General features: G+C 46.3%; 1 protein-coding gene across 3 annotated transcripts in view; it reads left to right on the plus strand.

The window, feature by feature from the left end:
* Positions 1 to 14,592, plus strand: part of eva1ba (eva-1 homolog Ba (C. elegans)) — a 116,667-nt gene that overhangs the window by 71,413 nt on the left and 30,662 nt on the right. For all 3 annotated transcript variants that reach the window (XM_072501940.1, XM_072501949.1, XM_072501956.1), the window contains one exon: positions 4,690 to 4,859. The gene's annotated coding sequence lies outside the window, so the exon portion shown is untranslated. The remainder of the gene's footprint in view (positions 1 to 4,689; positions 4,860 to 14,592) is intronic.

Below are 14,592 nucleotides of genomic sequence, written 5' to 3' on the forward strand. Positions count from 1 at the left end.
GTCAAGAAGGCATACGGCATGCTTGCCTTCATTGGCTGGGGCATTGAGCATAAGAATTGGCAAGTCATGTTGCAGCTGTATAGAACCTTAGTTCTACTATACTTGGAGTATAGTGTTCAATTCTGGTCGCCACACTACCAGAAGGATGTGGAGGCTTTAGAGAGGGTGCAGAAGAGATTTACCAGAATGTTGCCTGGTATGGAGGGCATTAGCTATGAGGAGCGGTTGAATAAACTCGGTTTGTTCTCACTGGAACGACGGAGGTTGAGGGGCGACCTGATAGAGGTCTACAAAATTATGAGGGGCATAGACAGAGTGGATAGTCAGAGGCTTTTCCCCAGGTAGAGGGGTCAATTACTAGGGGGCATAGGTTTCAGGTGCGAGGGGCAAGGTTTAGAGTAGATGTACGAGGCAAGTGTTTTACACAGAGGGTAGTGGGTGCCTGGAACTCGCTACCAGAGGAGGTGGTGGAAGCAGGGACGATAGTGACATTTAAGGGGCATCTGGAGAAATACATGAATAGGATGGGAATAGAGGGATACGGACACAGGAAGTGTAGAAGATTGTAGTTTAGTCGGGCAGCATGGTCGGCACGGGCTTGGAGGTCTGAAGGGCCTGTTCCTGTGCTGTACTTTTCTTTGTTCTTTGTCCCTGTGCCCATATGAGGGGTATAACATGTGGGCACATGGTGCACTGACCATTTGAGAAATTTCCCGCGTGCTCCAATGAATGGTCCCATGAATGGCTGGATTATCGGCAACCCGCCTTTCCCATCACTATCCTGAAGGATTCTGCAGCCTTTTAGGGGAACCAGTCCTCTCCTGTATATGGAGGACTGAGGTTTCCTTCCTTGGGGACTGTTATAACCCATACAGGTTTTATGCGGTAGGGATAGTCCACTACCTCGTGGAGCTGTAGAATATGAGCTCCCCCGATAAGGGCGCAGGGGACTCTTAACAAGGTTCATATGCCTGTGTATAAATACAGTCGGCCAGTCATTCACCAACTAAAGAAGACCCAGGAGGGAGCTACTGGAGCTGTACAGAATAGTTACCATGTTAAATAAAGAAAGTTTTGTTTTCTCTACCAACTCAGTGTGGACTCTTCATTGCTCCTCGCAGAAGGGGCTTAACTAGGATCACCAAGCCTCTTTGATTTCTTTAAAAATATTTGTTCATGTTGTGTGGGTGTTGCTGGCTAGGCCGCTGATGTCAGGTGTTGTCGGGACACCCACAGTGCAGTTAGGAAGGGAGTTCCAGGAGTGTGACCCAGCGCCAGTAAAGGAACGATGATGTAGTTGCAAATCAGGATGGTGCAGGGCTTTGAGGGGCACTTGTAGGTGGTGATGTTCGTGAGTTTGGTAGGTGCTGTTGAAGGATTCTTGGTGAGTTGCTGCAGTGCGTCTTGTAGATGATACACACAGCCGACACTGTACGTCTAGGATTATCTATGAATGTGCAGGAATTAAAGATTGATCTCAGGGACGCAGAAAATTATAGAAAGAATTTAAACTATATTGGAAATGGGAAGAATGGCTGATCCACAGACAATTGAGAAACATCCAATTGGATAACAATTCTGTCTGCATTCTGATTGGCTTGGGAAGGCAGTAGGGATGGATATGTCGGGTGTGGCAGGATCATGAGATCGCAGCATTTGAATGTGGGAAGCCATGTCATAAAAGCTCCTGGAATATATCCAACAAGATTGGGCAACCTAGAGGTTTATGTTGAGCAGTGAGGGTGACGCATGGTCCTGATGGGCAATGGGTTTGAATGTTTGAAGGGCAGAACATTGTGGGACTAACTCAGATGTGATTGATTTGACTCTCTTTGACTGAGGACGCTTTGGCGATGGTGCAATGGTGTGTGGCTTCAGGTTCCCAGGTGCTTTTTCAGCTGAATTTTTGAACCTGTGACAGCTGGTTGTCAGGAAGATGTGGAGTGGGGTGGGTGTGAATATGAATAATGAGGAGCGGTGTGCTTGCTGTAGGTAGACATCAGTTAGGACCGGGTAAGGTTTACGCCTTTAACTGTGTACAGGTCCCGCTGACCGACCGACCAAACCACAGAACGGGGGAAAAAACAGGCATGGCTTAGGAACTGGGAACATTTATGGAGCAGATGGGGTGGTGGACCCGTGGAGATTCCTACACCTGGGAGAAAAGGAATTCTTGTTCTTCTCACAGGTGCACAAAGTGTACACCCGTATCGACTTCTTTACAGTGGAGAAATCGGTGCATCTAGGAATCACAGGAGTGGAATACTCCGCGATAGTTATCTCCGACCATGCTCCACACTACGTGGATGTGAGTTTGGAGACGGGTCGTGCCCAGCGCCCCACACAGGCTGGACACGGTCCTCCTGGCCGACAAGGCCTTCTGCCAGAAAACATCACAGGCCATAGGCGACTAGGTAAGTAACAACCGGAACGGGGAGGTCTCACCCTCCACGTTCTGGGAGGCATTGAAGGCTGTGATCAGAGGGGAAATCATAGCCTACCAGGCAAGCAGAGATAGGGAAGAGAGTGAGGCCAGGCAACCATTGACGACTCCATCCTGGACGGCGACAGAAAATACTCTGAGGCCCCGACCATAGAGCTGCTGGCGGAGAGGAAAAAGCTACAAATGGACTTTAACCTGCTATCCACTAGGAAAGCAGTGTACCAACTCCGCCAGACATGGGGGACGTTTTACGAACACGGGGACAAGGCTGGCCGCCTACTGGCTCACCAGCTGAGAAAGCAGACAGCCATGAGGGAAATAGCACAGGTAAAAGATAGCAGAAAAAGACTGGTAGCGGAACAAAAAGAGGTTAACCAAGCATTCGAGACCCTCTACCGAGGGCTGTACACCTCCGAGCCCCTCAGTGGGGATGTGGGGATGAAACAGTTCCTCGACGGACTGGAAATACCAGTTGTCGGGAAGGATAGATGGGGGGAGCTGGAAGCACCAATAGATCTTGGAGAAATCATGGAGAGCACAGCTCCGTGCAGGTGGGGAAGGCATTGGGACCAGACGGGTTCCCGGCGGACTTCTATAAAAAATTTGCACAGGCCCTGGCCCCACATCTAAAGGACATGTTCGCAGACTCATTAGCAAGGGGCACTTTGCCTCCTACATTAGCACAGGCCAGAATTTCATTGATACCCCAAAAAGACAAAGACCCGACGGAATGTGGATCATATAGGCCCATTTCGCTGCTAAATGTGGATGCAAAAATACTCGCAAAATTCCTGGCCAAAAGGCTGGAGAAATGTGTACTAGAGGTGGTCGCTGAGGACCAAACGGGCTTTGTCAAACAACCGCGCAACTTCAAATAGACCATTGTTTGCAACAAACTACCCAGCCACCAGGAGAACAGCGACCACGACACCACACAACCCTGCCATGACACTCTCTGCAAGACGTGCCAGATCATCGACATGGGTACCACCATTACACGTGAGAACACCACCCACCTGGTATGTGGTACATACTCGTGCGACTTGGCCAACATTGTCTACCTCATATGCTGCAGGAAGGGATGTCCTGAGGCGTGGTACATTGGCAAGACCATGCAGATGCTGCGACATGAATGGATATCGCGCGACAATCGCCAGGCAGGAATGTTCCCTACCAGTCGGGGAGTACTACAGCAGTCAAAGGCAATCAGTCTCTGATCTTCGGGTAAGCGTTCTCCAAGGTGGCCTTCAGGACACGCGACAATGCAGAATCGCCGAGCAGAAACTGATAGCCAAGTTCCGCACACATGAGCACGGCCTCAACCGGGAACTTGGATTCATGTTGCATTATATTCACCCCCCACCATCTGGCCTGGGCTTGCGAAATCCTACCAACTGTCCTGGCTTGAGACAATTCACACCTCTTTAACCTGTGATCATCCCTCTCTTCAGTCGCTCCATCTGGATCTGTAAAGACTTAATTACCTGCAAAGACTTGCATTCAAAGTACCACCTTGCATCATTGACTCTCTCTATATATATGTTTCTGGAACCCACCTCTTCATTCGCCTGAGGATGGAGCTGCACTCCGAAAAATAGTGATTCAAAACAAACTTGTTGGACTTCAACCTGATGTTGGTAAGACTTCTTATTGTGCCCACCCCAGTCAAACGCCGGCATCTCCACATCCTTAAGATTATGTTGTTAATGGGAGGAGCTGGGGGTTGAAGCAATCAGGTGTTGAGGTTCAGTTTTAGTTTGTGGCTGGAAGGCAAGCTGAGAAGTTTCTGAAGAAATACAGCCAGAGATTCTGCTTTGTTCTGACAGGGTTCAGGTCTATCTTTTCAAACAGCCTCAAACGACATCTGGGCACAGCAAGTATTCCTGAGTGCTAACTGTATTGAAAAGTGGATCGGGATCTGAGATAGTTTTGTTGTTTGAGTGATAATAAAGATAGCAGTTAAGGGTTATTGTGTCACTGTATGGATTAGCATTGTTTAAGGGGTAATTGTAAGCTTTTTTGTGTGATGTTAAAGATATTTTAATACTGTGTATTAATAAAGTTTGTTTCAATCTACCATGTCCTCATTTTGTGTGAAAGCACTTCTGGAGCGAGGTATTATTTCCCCACTGTCTTACAAAATTAAAATAAAATATTGGGGTTTCTGTCCATTAACCTAGATACTGTTGGGGTCTGGTCCAGGATCATAGTCGATTCTATGATGAGCTGATTTATTTGTCTTTCAGAGCTTGGACACTGGAGGAAAGAAACTATTGGATAAAGCAATGCCAACACCACATCGCATTGTTTGGTGTGTTATTTCTGCCCTTTAGTTTATTGGACAATGCAAATGAATCATCAGCAACACTCTCCTGCTTGAATTCCTCCACCACAGTTTACTGAATCCATCATTCCAGTGAGTAATCTCATCTATTCTTTTCAATTTTGAAAGGGACAGCATTTGTTGAAAAGGTTCCATTAATCTCTCTGGAGGTCATGGTGGGTGATTGCATCATGTCACTGTGTTGCTGACTCCCATGGACTGGGACGTTCCTTGGTTTGAATTGTGGTTTGGACAGTATAGATGCAAGTCGCTGTTGTAATGGCAAGCATACAACAAGAATTCCTCAGTGAGAATATGTCAGTGAACCGTCCAGCAACAGCTCCCCCCCACCGCCCATTTTCCTTGCCCTCACCCAAGCCCACCATCACAAAGGCAGGAATATTCAGCCCTAAGTGTTCAAGTTGGCATGGAGGAACCTGGAGGTGACATTACTGCTCCTGTCCCTCTGTGATGGAGGTGACAGGCAGTAAGCTACCATCTTGATTCAAGAGCAAAGGAAAGTAGCTCATTCTGTGTCCAGAGTTACTGAAGTGCATTATGTCAATGATGCAAACTACAGTCTCAGTATACTGGGGGTGGAGTGTTGTAGCTAGGTATTGAGCCCAGCAGCAATGGCATCATCCATGTGAACTCTTTCCTGGATTCTGAAGCCCCATCCATGCAGACAAGAGGTACGTGTTCCATCAGAATCCTGACTTGAGCCTTCCAGGTGATGGAAGGGTCGTGAGGGAGCACAAAGTGGACTATACCTTGCAGAATATTCACCCTCAGCTGCACTGTCAATATAGTTGCTGGCTCTGTTAATATTCCTGCATAACTATCAAGAGCGGAAACCCGGGATTATTTTTTGTCCTTACCTATTCCAGCTTTTACCTCACCCTGGGCTAGGTCACGATCAATTCCAGCCCTCCTTGACCACAGTCACAACGCAATTGAGTTAACCAATAATTGTTAGGAAAATACCCCAAGTCTTTGGCCTTTGGCTGACCAATAATTATGGTCATCAGGATTGTAAATTTAAACACAATTGCTTTTTATTAATAACAAGAACTATAATGAAATATGGAGCAAATACAACTGGTTAATTATTATACAATTCCTAATTCCCACTTTAACTTGCAACCACCCTCTACACACACACACACACAGAGGACAGACCAACACAAAGGGGAGTAAAGAGGGTTGTATAGAAAACTGATAAATAAAAGTAAAAGATAAGCATCTTTGTTTCAGATAGTTGTCTTCAGCACACTGTCCTTTAAACCAGGCGTTCACGTCAAGATTCCTACTTTCCAGTCTGCAATGGTTTTCAAAGCAGATTCATTCAGGTCTCTACAGATTCAGAAATACAGCAACTCGCAGCATTTATGAAGGATACATGAGGGAAAGAGAGGAGATCTTTCCCCTGAGTTTCCAGGATTCAAACTGAACTTCCCCAAGCTCTCTGAAAATTATCGTACTCAGGCAGGACCCAATCACCTCCTGTTACCGGGCAGAATAAGGCCTTTTGGCCAGTTCATTGGTCAGCCAACCAACCGCACCGAGTCCCACCCCATCTCTCAGCTGCCACAAAGTCTAAGTTCTCCTGTTTGAAAAATCGGCACCTTACACCATGTTGCAACTTTTTGAATTCCTCATTCTCTCTGCTGCTTGACTTAAAGATGCAGGTCCATTAAGCATCCATGGATCAAAAGTGATAATGGCAAAAATAAAGAAAGGAAAATAAGGGAATCAACAGGAAGGGCCCTTATCCAACCCAGTGAGACCAATTGTAGTTCAGCCTCCCCACCCAACTTGTTCAGTACAGAGAGCGATTCAATGCTGGGAACTTACTGATCTGCCTGGATCAGGACATCTCCCTTAAGACAACCAGCTTCATCTATTTCACATGTAGATTAGTTTAACTGAGAAAAATCTAGGTTGGTTGTTAATTAAGCCCACAGGGCAACTTACTGTAACTTCACTGCAGTTTTAATGTAAGCCCACTTGTGTGGGTTTCCTCCGGGTGCTCCGGCTTCCTCCCACAAAACCCGAAGACGTGCTGTTAGGTAATTCGGACATTCTCAATTCTCCTTCCATGTACCCGAACAGGCGCCGGAGTGTGTTAACTACGGGCTTTTCACAGTAACTTCATTGCAATGCTAATGTAAGCCTACTTGTGACAATAAAGATTATTATTATTATGCACAGGTGAAGGGCATTGTTTAATTAAATACTTTGATCAAGTATAAATAGGGGACCACTGGGACACTGGGTGTTGAAGAAGAGGTTTGAGATAGAATAAAGTCAAAAAAACTCTTTCGGTAAAGAAAAGCTCTGTGTTTTTGTTTTTGACTTCACCAACTAGCTTAGATTCCGTTAATGCCATTGACCAGTTAGATACTTCAATACGGTTGCCTTTGGGATGTCTCTCTTAAGGGGTTGAAAAGCTGCAACATTTTCCAATGTCTTCTCACAGCTTGAACCTTTGATACTAAAAGTCAACTTCACTCCTCTTTCTTTCCAGACCTTGAATGGCTCCCCTGTGTCCTGGTGAGCAGACAGTATGGCAATTGCAAACTGATAGCTTAATCACAAGCCCCCCTAAGCTGTGCTCCACTGCTTTGGTTATGTAATTCCACATGCTGGAGGCATTCTTGATTGATGCTTTGCATTTTTGAGACATTATTAGCATTGAATCTATTAAGACTTCTAAATCTTTTATGACTTCTTCAATTAAGTCAACCACTATTTACGGTGTACATGTGTTGTCTGGTTTCCTCTTCCTGTGTGCAGTGGTCTGCATTAAATATCATCTGTTGTCCTGACCGTTTATAAGTTTTTTTTCCTGACCAATTATGTAATTGGTGCCAACAGCCAGTAAAGTCACAATACTGAATATAGTCCAAAGTCTCCCGCAGGCTAACCCATGTTTCACAGCTGTTTTTATTAATATTTCTCTGATATAATGTTCCAGAAATATACTCCAAATGCAAATGTATCACGGAGGATTATTGATGATTCAAACAGACCAACCAAACACACGTTGATTCAACATGTTGCTCTAATAGACTTCCCTCACATCCAATTATTCACTGTAGAATTTAAAACAAAAATATAAGTACATGTTCCTTCTCCCGATATCAGATTTATTTTTTAAAAAGCACAGTTATTTTTAAACAATGCCTTATTTCATCTCCAAATTGGACGAACAAGAGTGTCCCGTGCTCGGAAGCCATGTTTGTTTAGTTTGTTAACCTCCAGTAGTCCCCACTGCTCGGCAGTGGCTAAGCCTTGGCTCTTGGCAATCTGCTCCTATTCCCAGTGTGTGCAGACAAGAAAATAATTAACCCTAAGATTCATAGTGAAACTACTAGTGCTGATCCTTGTTAACCAGGCTGGTGGGCAGATAAGTGGGTAACCGTACAGCCTCTTGGAAGGACATTTACTTTTTCCGTGAGCGGTAACGGGGGAAAATCGCAGGCTGAATGTTGTGACGTACACTTTTGGCAAGAGTCCAGGAATCGTGTATAGGAATTCTTACCTCAAACATCTGTGAATAAAACGGTAGGTTTTTAAAAACAACCGTTGTAAAATCTCAGCCTCAGTTCCAGAATTGTTTTATTTAGAAAAAAATTATAAATGGAAGTCTTAATGTTCTAAACATTGCTGCAGAATATTCCACACAAAGACATTCAGGATTAATGGCCAAATCTCAAGCTTGCAGGGTGAATCCCCACGGTGGGTGGGAAAGGAATGATATAATGATGAAGTGAAGTCAGAAGCTAATACAAACACACTTGCACAAGCACTTGCACACACGCACATACATACACTAACATTCAGTTACTCAACTGCACATTCATAAAGATACAAAAACATTCACATACAGCTGTTTACACACAGCTGCAGATATACTTGCACAAACAAGCAGATATGTACACTTAGGTACACAACCATGGAAACACACAGGCAAACAGATAGATACACATAAAAATATACAGATATAACTATATAGATGCACACAAAGGTACACAGATGCAAACATGCAGCTACACGCACACATACATGCGGATATGTGCTCATATACAATTAGCTAAGCACAAAAGCATGCAGATATGAACAAATATGTATATACTCACACAAACCTCTACACTGTTACATACACAGAGATACCGCTACGCGCACACAACCTAAGTCAACCTGGTTATAAGTTCAGCATGTTCATGTTGTGGTGATATCATGGTCATGTTGTAATTCACCGACTAACCACTAGGAGCCTCATTAGTATATAAGTGAATGCTAGAGTCAGGTGACCTCAGACTGACTAGGGAGCTGGGAGAGAGATTGCTTGTGCATGTTCATGGTATTATTCATCTGATATTTTGGTATATATTTGACCCACAGTTAATGTTAATAAATTGTTTATAGCTTTAGCTTCAAGTGTAGTTGTAATATAAATCAGGCCATCCGACAAGAACATTACATATGTGTGTGGTTAGGGGCCTGTCAATGGATATATATGTTAATTGAAACATTGAAATTAGGAGCAGTGAGAGGCCATTCGGCCCTTTGAGCCTACTCCGCCATTCATTATGATCTTGGCTGATCATCCAACTCAATAGCCTGATCCCGCTTACCCCCCATATTCTTTAGCCTCAAGTGCTATATCTAACTCCTTTTTGAAAACATACCGGGCGGGATTCTCCATCCCGCCACACCTGTTTTCTGGTGCGGTGCGCCCCTGCTGGCAGTAGGATCTTCTGTCCCACCAGCCGGCCAGTGGGGTTTCCCATTGTGGGCGCTCCGACGCCTTTGGGAAATCCGCGTGTGTGAGTGCGCTGCCTATGAAGCGGAGGATCCCGCCAACGGAGAATCCAGCCCACAATGTTTTGGCATCAACTGCTTTCTGTGGTAGCGAATTCCATCACCTCAGTTCTTAATGGTTTAACCATATCCTTAGACTGTGACCCCCTGGTTCTGGACTCTTCGCCATCGGGAACATCCTACCTGTCTCGTCCTGTTTGAATTGATTGGTTTTTATGAGGTCCCCCTCATTCTCCTGAACTCCAGCAAATACAATCCTTACCGACTCAATTTCTCCTCATACGTCAGTCCCACCATCCCAGGAATCAGTCTGGTAAACCTTTGCATCATTTCCTCTAGTCTATAACAAGAACATCCTTCCTCAGATAAGGAGACCAAAACTGCACAGGATATTCGAGGTGTGGTTCACCAAGGCTTTGTATAATTGCAGCAGGACATCCCTGCTCTTATATTCAAGTCCTCTCACTATGAAGGCCAACATACCATTTGCCTTTACCGCCTGCTTCACCTGCTTATTTTCAGCGATTGTTGTACAAGAACACCCAGAGCATTCCCTTCTTTCAATCAGATAATAATCTGTCTTCCTGGTTTTGGTACCGAAGTGAATAACCTTATATTTATCCACATTACACTGCACCTGCCATGCATTAGCAGAGTGGCACAGTGAGTAGCACAGCTGCCTCACATCGCCAGGGACCCGAGTTCAATTCCAGCCTTGGGTGACTGTCTGTGCGGAGTCTGCACGTTCTCCCCGTTTCTGCGTGGGTTTCCTCCAGGTGCTCCGGTTTCCTCCCACAGTCCAAAGATGTGCAGGTTAGGTGGGTAGGCCATGCTAAAAAATTGCCCCTTGTGTAGGTTAGGTGGGGTTGTGGAGATAGGGCAGGGGAGTGGGCCCAGGTAGGGTGCTCTTTCAGAGGATCAGTGCAGAGTTGATGGGCCGAATGGCCTCCTTCTGCACTATAGGGATTCTATGGATTCACTCAACTTGTCCAAATCACACTGAAAGATCGCTGCATCCTTCTCACGCTTACCCTCCCACCCAGCTTTGTGTCATTTGCAAATTTGGAGATATTGCATTTTGTTCCCTCATCTAAATCATTAATATATACTGTGATGGCTGAGGTTCTGTCACCAATCCCTGCGGAGTCCCACTAATCACTATCTGCCATTTGGAAAAAGATCCATTTATTCCTACTCTTTGTTTCCAGTCTGTCAAACAGTTTTCTATCCATCTCAATACATTATCCCAATACTTTGCACTTTAATTTACACACTAATCTCTTGTGTGGGACTTTGTCGAAAGCCTTCTGAAAGTCCAAATAAATCACATCCATTAGCTCCCTCTCTTCAAACCCACTGGGTACACCCTTGAAGAATTCCAGTAGATTTGTCAAGCACAATTTCCCTTTTGTAAATCCATGCTGACTCTGTCTGAACTTGCTACTGTTTTCCAAGTGATCTGCTATTAAATCTTTTATAATGAACTCTTAGCATTTTCCCCACTGCAAACATCAGGCTGACTGGTCGATGATTCCCTGTTTTCTCTCTTCCTCCCTTTTTAAATAGTGGAGTGGCATTAGCTATCCTCCAATCTGTAGGAACTGTTCCAGAGTCTATAGAATCTTGGAAGTTCACCACTAATGCATCCACTATTTCTAGAGCCACTTCCTTAAGTACTCTGGGATGTAGATTATCGGACCCTGAGGATTTATCGGCCTTCAATCCCATCAATTTCCCAACACCATTTCCCTACTAATACTGATTTCCTTTAGTTCCTCTCTCTCTCTAAACCCTGTGTTCACCAACATTTCTGGTACGTTATTTGCGCCCTCCTTTATGAAGACAGAACTAAAGTATGTATTTAGTTGGTCAGCCATTTCTTTGCCCCCCATTAGAAATTCCCCTGTTTCAGGGACTGTTGGACGGACAACTTCTTGGTGTTCACCCCATTGATTCAGGCGATGATTCACAGACGGGATCCTGGAATTATTTCCTTGATTTGTTCCCTCTTGGCCATCAACCAGGAATGCTGGACCCTGATTCAAATGTGCCAATCAGTAGATTCTGGAATCAATCCTGACTGGGCTGAGTTGAATATGTTTAGATCCAAGGCTTCCCTCCAATCCCGATTTAACAGAAGCACTGAGAGAAATTTCTCTTTCATCAATATGGTCTTTCCACTCTTGAGTGACACTGCCAAAAAATGAGCAATTTTTTACAGTAAACCATTTTCTGAGAGGTGCTTGGTTGAGCTTTACCAAATGTAGTTCACTTGGGACCTGTACAAGGGTAGATTTTATCAGACTGTAAGACTGTAAGACTGAAAGAGGCCCTTCGGTCCATTGAATCTGCACCGATGCATAAAAAAACCCTGACCTGCCTACCTAATCCCGTTTTGCCAGCACTTGGCCCATAGCATTGAATGTTATGACGTGCCAAGTGTTCATCCAGATACTTTTTAAAAACTTTTTTTTCCCTAAATTTAGAGCGCCCAATTATTTTTTCCAATTAAGGGGCAATTTAGCATGGCCAATTCACCTAGCCTGCACATTGTTGGGTTGTGGGGGTGAAACCCACGCAAACACGGGGAGAATGTGCAAACTCCACACAGACAGTGACCCAGGGCCGGGATTCGAACCCGGGTCCTCAGCGCCGTAGGCAGCAATGCTAACCACTGTGCCACCGTGCTGCCCTCCCAGATACTTTTTAAAGGATGTGAGGCAACACGCCTCCCAGTCAGTGCATTCCAGACCATCACCACTCTCTGGGTAAAAAGGATTTTTCTCAAATCCTCGCAAAACCTCCTGCCCCTCACCTTGAACTTGTGTCCCCTCGTAACTGGCCCTTCAACTAAGAGGAACAGCTGCTCCCTATCCACCCGGTCCATGCCACTCATAACCTTGTACACCTCAATCAGATCGCACCCTCAATCGTCTCTGCTCCATCGAAAACAACCCAAGCCTATCCAACCTCCCTTCATAACTTAAATGTTCCATCCCAGGCCACATCCTGGTGAATCGCCTCTGCACCCCATCCAGTGCAATCACACCTTTCCTATAAAGTGGCGACCAGTATTGCACACAGTATTCCAGCTGTAGCCTCACCAAAGTTTTGTACCACTCCAACATGACCTCCCTCCCTGCTTTGGTAATCTATGCCTTGATTGATAAAGGTGTGTCCCATACCAACAGCACTGAGTACAGAATTGTAGTGTGCGATTCACTGGACCAAAGTTAAAGTCCGATTTTGGGCACGTTTGGAGGGGAGTTTCACGACCGCCATGTTGGCGAGATCGTGGCCCGTAATCAACGGCACTTAGTGCCAAAATCAAGCCCTCACGAGATCCTCGACATTACTGGCTCCCTTGCCGTCTGATTAGCCCAACTCACGCCTCAGCTACTTGCTGCGAACAAGTGGGAGCTGTTTTTTTTTCAAATCTTTCCAATTAAGCGGAAATTTAGAGTGACCAACCTAAATTATTCCGGTTGTGGGGGTAAGGCCCAGGCAGGCACGGTGAGAATGTGCAAACTGCACACTGACAGTGACCCGGGACCGGGATGAAACCCGAGTCTTCGGCACCGTGAGGCAACAGTGCTAACCACTACGTCACCACGCTGCCCTGTGGAGCTGCTTCTAAATGTTCCCTCACCACTCACTCCCAGTGAATACACAAGCATGGCAATGCGCAGACCTGTTCCTCGCTTTGGCGATGGCGACCTCACATGCTGAGGATGAGAGACGGGGCACCCTATTCCACCGAGGTGGTCAGAGGACCAGAAGCCGAGTGAGCAATGTCGCATGGGGGGCAGTGGCAGCGGCTGTCAGTGCGGGTAGCACAACCAGAAGGTCCGCCATCCAATGTAGGAAGAAGACCAACGACCTCCATTAAGCTGCAAGGGTAAGTTATCATCTCTCTCTCCTCGCATCAGTTCCGCCTACCGTCCCTCAAATTCCCACCCCACCCCCAAATCCTACTGACTGTCACCTTGCACCCTCCCCATATTCAATCTCCGTGCTTGTTCTACAGAACCTCCTGGCACCCACCAGGTGCGGTGCCACCCACGGAGGAGAGCTCCAAGAAGACTACCGGCAAGGCATCACAGCTATCACCCCCACCTTTCACCAGCGCAGAGAAACACACCTTGGTGGGCAACATTAGTGGACAGGCTCCTGGGGCACAATCTGGTGAGCACCACACAGTTGCTGATGCACATCACGTGGAGGCAGGAACACGCAAAGGCGACAACAGTCAGAGATCTGCTGGATCCCAGGATACAGCTGGGTCCCAACCAGATGCCAAGCCTCTTGACAAGATTCTCTCAGAGCTGATGCAGATGATAGGACACAGCCGTGAGATTCAGGAAGGGATGTTAACGGCATTCCATCGATTGCAAGGCCGATTGGTGGAGTCCCAAAGTCTGCAGGTGCAGGAGACAGTGCTCCCAATGCGGCCAGGGCCCTGCGGCTCCAGGACCTCCATAAGACATTCACCAAGGGATTCAAAGGCCACAGGACGTGGAAATCAGCAGGCTGCCCCCACCTCTCCAGGTGCATCCTGGCGACACACCTAGACGCAACACTGGACCATGACAGACCAACAAGAGGGAGGGGCACTGAGTGGGCATTGCTGAGGTCACTATCTGTAGCTGGAGGGAATGGAAATCTGTCACAGTCAAATGTTCACTATTAAAACATGTCACACCTCATACATGTGAAGTTTCTGTCGCATTAATCTTCACCGCGGGCCTGCCTGCACCCACACCCCCTGTTCCCTTCCACTCCCCCCACTCCTCCAAGCATAGTGGTCCAACATAAAAAGCACCTGATGCAGAGCCCGCTCAGAGGGTGGGTGTGAGCGTGCTATCGGCAGAAAGACATCAGCAAAAACCGATGAGCACCAGAGTTTTCCTCACAGCGTGTGTATAGTGACCCACTGACAGTGCTGACACACTGGAGACGATGTCACACACACCTTGGGGAGGAACAGGGTGGTCAGGGA

Source organism: Scyliorhinus torazame, chromosome 1 (genome assembly GCF_047496885.1).
Source record: "Scyliorhinus torazame isolate Kashiwa2021f chromosome 1, sScyTor2.1, whole genome shotgun sequence".
In the NCBI taxonomy this organism is placed as follows: domain Eukaryota; kingdom Metazoa; phylum Chordata; class Chondrichthyes; order Carcharhiniformes; family Scyliorhinidae; genus Scyliorhinus; species Scyliorhinus torazame.